Raw genomic sequence first — 6,258 nt, 5'->3', positions numbered from 1 at the left:
CACTACGTTCCTCCAGACGCTAAAAGAACACTGTATGTTGCTCCAGACGCTACAAGAACACTGTACGTTGCTCCAGACCCTACAAGAACACTACGTTCCTCCAGACGCTAAAAAACACTGTACGTTGCTCCAGACGCTACAAGAACACTGTACGTTCCTCCAGACGCTACAAGAACACTGTACGTTCCTCCAGACATTACAAGAACACTACGTTCCTCCAGTTGCTACAAGAACACAGTACGTTCCTCCAGATGTTGCAAGAACACTGTACGTTCCTCCAGACATTACAAGAACATTACGTTCCTCCAGACATTACAAGAACATTACGTTCCTCCAGACATAACAAGAACACTACGTTCCTCCAGACATTACAAGAACACTACGTTCCTCCAGTTGCTACAAGAACACAGTACGTTCCTCCAGACGCTACAAGAACACTGTACGTTCCTCCAGATGTTGCAAGAACACTGTATGTTCCTCCAGACATTACAAGAACATTACGTTCCTCCAGACATTACAAGAACATTACGTTCCTCCTCCAGACATTACAAGAACACTACATTCCTCCAGACGTTACAAGAACACTACGTTCCTCCAGACGCTACAAGAACACTGTACGTTCCTCCAGACATTACAAGAACACTACGTTCCTCAAGTCGCTACAAGAACACACTATGTTCCTCCAGACATTACAAGAACATTACGTTCCTCCTCCAGACATTACAAGAACACTACATTCCTCCAGACATTACAAGAACACTACGTTCCTCCAGACGCTACAAGAACACTGTACGTTCCTCCAGACATTACAAGAACACTACGTTCCTCCAGACGCTACAAGAACACTACCTTCCTCCAGATGCTACAAGTACACTACGTTCCTCCAGACATTACAAGAACAATACGTTCCTCCAGACATTACAAGAACAATGCGTTCCTCCAGACATTACAAAAACACAGTACGTTCCTCCAGACGTTACAAGAACACTGTACGTTCATCCAGACGTTACAAGAACACTACGTTCCTCGACCCTAGCTGAAATTTTAACTGAATTTTGTTATGCACACCTCTTAGTTGATCAAATCTTCCTGCTTCCTTTGATCACTGGCCTTTATCTTTCAAGGCCAGCTAACCCACGCGCCCAGCAATATGTTGAGACTATTTCACACACTGCTTGTCTATCACATACCACATGAGGATTGTTTCCCCAATTGCCAGGCATGCACTCAGAGTTTGGAGTCCCGGATAAATCTTTGAGGAGCAGTGAATAGGACGAAACATTTCTTGGCTTCTAATCCCATTTAACGTTTTTTAAACCAATCCGACCACAGCACACACTCCCACTTGTTTACATCTCTGAGGTCTTTCCATGCTTGCCATAAAAGACGACTATGCTTGTCGTAAAAGACGACTATGCTTGCCGTAAAAGACGACTAACGGGATCGGGTGGTCAGGCTTGCTGATTTGGTTGATGCATGTCATCATATCCCAATTATGTGGATCGATGCTCATGATGTCAATCACTGGATTGTCTGGTCAAGACTCGATTATTAACAGACTGCTGTCATACAGCTAGAATATTGCTAAGTGCGACGTTAAACAACAAACAAACAAAGAAACATCTCGGAGTACAAATTACTCACAATAAATAACAACAAACCAGGGGGGTGTACTTTTGAAACAGCCGCTCTTAACATCATTTCATCAGAACCAATTGCTTCTTAGTCTGTTAAGACTTATTATTATGATGATGATGATGATGATGATGATGATGATGATGTATTAAGCTTCATCCGCTTATGTATATGACATCTCTGCGCTAAAGTGCATGTTTTTGGATAACATTTTATATTCTTTTTGTACTTCTCAGCTTTCTGTCATAGGTAACAGTTGTATTTTGGACGTTTTATATTCTGTTGTTAGTTCTCGATTCTGTGTCACAGTCAACCATTTGTATTTTAGATGTCTTATGTTTCATTACTTGGTTTACGGACCCATCAACCCTAAAAGTCAGAAATGAGGAAAAAATAACTCTAGCTTTTTTTAACTATCACGGATCCTGTTAATCTCCATTATTTTAGTGGGTAATATATCGGACTAGTTGTTTCATCTTCCAGAGGCAAGGGAGTGAACTTAGTACAATAGTCCAGTTACAACCCTTGCCAAACTAGGCTGCAATTCCGGAGTCATATTTTGGCTAGACTAATGGGACAGGTAACTCGGGTACTCGGGTGGGGAGTTAACTTACTACAATAGTCAGTTACCACTAGGGCTGGGACAGGTAACTCGGGTACTCGGGTGGGGAGTTAACTTACTACAATAGTCCAGTTTCCACTAGGCCTGGGACAGGTAACTCGGGTACTCGGGTGGGGAGTTAACTTACTACAATAGTCAGTTACCACTAGGGCTGGGACAGGTAACTCGGGTACTCGGGTGGGGAGTTAACTTACTACAATAGTCCAGTTTCCACTAGGCCTGGGACAGGTAACTCGGGTACTCGGGTGGGGAGTTAACTTACTACAATAGTCCAGTTTCCACTAGGCCTGGGACAGGTAACTCGGGTACTCGGGTGGGGAGTTAACTTATTACAATAGTCCAGTTTCCACTAGGGCTGGGACAGGTAACTCGGGTACTCGGGTGGGGAGTTAACTTACTACAATAGTCCAGTTTCCACTAGGGCTGGGACAGGTAACTCGGGTACTCGGGTGGGGAGTTAACTTACTACAACAGTCCAGTTTCCACTAGGGCTGGGACAGGTAACTCGGTTACTCGGGTGGGGAGTTAACTTACTACAATAGTCCAGTTTCCACTAGGCCTGGGACAGGTAACTCGGGTACTCGGGTGGGGAGTTAACTTACTACAATAGTCCAGTTTCCACTAGGGCTGGGACAGGTAACTCGGGTACTCGGGTGGGGAGTTAACTTACTACAATAGTCCAGTTTCCACTAGGCCTGGGACAGGTAACTCGGGTACTCGGGTGGGGAGTTAACTTACTACAATAGTCCAGTTTCCACTAGGGCTGGGACAGGTAACTCGGGTACTCGGGTGGGGAGTTAACTTACTACAATAGTCCAGTTTCCACTAGGGCTGGGACAGGTAACTCGGGTACTCGGGTGGGGAGTTAACTTACTACAATAGTCCAGTTTCCACTAGGCCTGGGACAGGTAACTCGGGTACTCGGGTGGGGAGTTAACTTACTACAATAGTCCAGTTTCCACTAGGCCTGGGACAGGTGACTCGGGTACTCGTGTGGGGTGGGTACTAAATAGGACCCGGATACCCACAGGACTACCCGGACCCGTGGTTAGTCACGTGATATATTGTTTCATGACAAAATTTCACTATATAACTACCTATATATGTTTGAACAAAGCTAAAACTTCAGTCAACTTCAGTGTATGCATGACCACATCGTTTTATTTATCTAAATACATTCTGTGAGGGCTACTGTCAAACTATTCCCTATCGGACATTTTGTACCTATCTCTTGACACCAACAGTGGGTACCCAGGTAGGGTCAGGTAATTGGGGCGTGGGTACCCGGGTAGAAAATTTGGACTCGTCCCAGCCCTAGTTTTCACCCTTGCTAAACTAGGCTGCAATTTCGGAGTCATATTTTGGCTAGACTGATGAGTCTATGTATAGTCCAATCAAAATCACGTAATGAAATCAACATTTGGTTCGTATACTGCCGTGCAGATTTAGGTTGAGTGCAGGATTTACAAAGTTTGTGTACCGCCAACTCAGCGTCGACAGATATTTTCCAAATCTTTTTTTTTTTATCAAGGTTTTCAAATAATTTGATGCACTTCGCGAGGTAAGACAAGTTTTATTACAATCAAGATCTTGATTATTCATCACATCGTTTTCACCGGGCGGCGCCGTTTTGTTTGAAGCAAATACAAGAAATATGATAGGTGGATTGTGATTGGTCAATAGGAAGGACATTTCACAAAAATGCAGAGATGGTGTGACCCAGTGGTTAAAGATTGAAAAAATAGAAAATAATATATTTGATTTTCACATCCTACGGATGCTATTGTTAATATTTGAAGGGCTTCATTTCAGTTTTATTTCTATTTTGACCATCAAGACCATCCAAGAAAAATCAGGTGCACTGGTGACCCAGTCGTCTCAGGTGCCGCGATTCACTGTGCAGAGTTGAGTCCCTTGATCACGCCAGAAACCTATGGTTGTGGGTTCGAACCTGATTATGTTTCTAGGTTTGTCAGCGCCATACCCGTGCTCGTGGGTTTCACCGAAGAGGTAAACGTCTGAGACCTGTATCACTTCTGGCTTTCCTCCCACATAAAGCTGACACGCCGCCATATTACTGGAATGCTGTTAAAAGCGGTGGTAAACCCAACTCACTCACTCCAAGAAAATTCTGTAAACCAACGAATGAAAGAAATCCTGTACTTTTGAACTTTGTCTGTTCAGTGTTTTTAGGTGTTGTTCTGCAAATTTATCTTTGAAAATTGATATGAGTGAAATACCAGTAATAAATCTTGTCAATATCCGGTTCCAACTGTTGCTGATCATGTGACACAGGACACGCCTTAATTACAAAATGGCCTCCATTCCGTAGCTGACTTGGGAAAACCTGCTTAGACACGTTTGAACCTGTCTGCATACTGCAGAACTCCTCCTGTCTGCATACTGCAGAACTCCTCCTGTCTGCATACTGCAGAACTCCTCCTATCTGCATACTGCAGAACTCCTCCTGTCCGCATACTGCAGAACTCCTGTTCTGTGTCCATACCGAGCTGGTGATCAGATGATGTAGCTTCTATGTTCTCATTGTGATGTCACCATATGACATGAGTTTGACAGCAGCCATTTTGTTCTTTAACGTGTCCTTTGTCGCATGATCAGAACTGACTTCGGGAAAATAATTTGCTGTTGTAACATTAAGTTGAAGGTAATGGTAATAAATTGTAATCACTGTTTATGTTGAGTGTGGCCAATCAAGGAATTTTGGACATATTGCAATAATCTGTAGTCAAGATCCTTGTAGGTGTCGTGAGACTCAGTCCATACAAAATGGTATATTAGTGTCACATATATATATATATATATCACGACATTAGTATAAAGATGCATTTTTGTCACTTTGAGTGTACTGTATCATTCTCTTACTAATAATCAAGCTGTTGGACAAATGAAGAGGATAAAACCAAAATTTGTCCCGAAACCAGATTTCGTAATTCTGTTAATTCAGTTCTCACACCAATTGTCATCATAATCTCTGTTGTTCATATTGGATTATTCCTATTGCAAAGTCTTTATATAACCAAAGTTTCACTATTGTACCCACGATTCGTTAACCCAGACATTTGTTAATCTGAATGTTTTCACTAGGAAACTGTCTGGATTAACAGGGTTTTAACTGTAAAAAGGTCCAATTTTGACTCCGAATCAAAACCTCTTTCCATTAAAATCTGAGAAAGCCTCCAATCAGTCTATTTCTTCAGAAGTTCAGAACCATTTGGATCTGCATATCAGATTTTTGTATGTGTAAAAGACTATGTAACCATGCAGTTCGGAATGGAGAAAATAATAACCACGCTATATGTTGTTGATGTTATACATCCCGTTATATTTTAGTGTAATGGAAAATACAGCCAAAAGGTTGCACAACCGAGGGAACCTTTATGTGGATTTCGTTTTCTTCTGACCGAAAGTTCAGAATTGATGACAAAGGTGGTGAACGATAAAAAGCTGAATTGCTTTAGAAGACAGAAATATTATTGGCGCCAAAACACATCCTTGATTTTGACTGGGCCATCACAGTTGGGCAGAGAGGTATCAAATCTGAGAAGAGGATCGGATTTTAATAAGATTATATAATGTTACTTGAAATAAATTTTAAGATATTAATGTCTTTGTCATAATGTTTATATGAACATATTGCTTGAAAGTATTTGTTTTCAAATTTTGTTGAGGATTCTGGATACAATTATATCTTGTTAACTCCCAACTTTCTGGGACCATCAGATATACACCTGGGAAAACGTTAAGTGCTGTTGTTTTTTTCTTACATATCTCCCAAACTTCCATGTCCTTCTTGGAAATACTTATGAAACTGATAAATGTCCCACGATGGTAAAGAATACAATGTTCCTACAGATGGTACAAGAACACTGTATGTTCCTACAGATGGTACAAGAACACTGTATGTTCCTACAGATGGAACAAGAACACTTTGTTCCTACAGATGGTACAAGAACACTATATGTTCCTACAGATGGCACAAG

The sequence above is a fragment of the Haliotis rufescens genome, unplaced genomic scaffold, assembly GCF_023055435.1.
Source record: "Haliotis rufescens isolate VD_foot unplaced genomic scaffold, xgHalRufe1.0.p SCAF_14, whole genome shotgun sequence".
Lineage (NCBI taxonomy): Eukaryota > Metazoa > Mollusca > Gastropoda > Lepetellida > Haliotidae > Haliotis > Haliotis rufescens.
Note: the sequence above shows the minus strand (reverse complement) of the source record.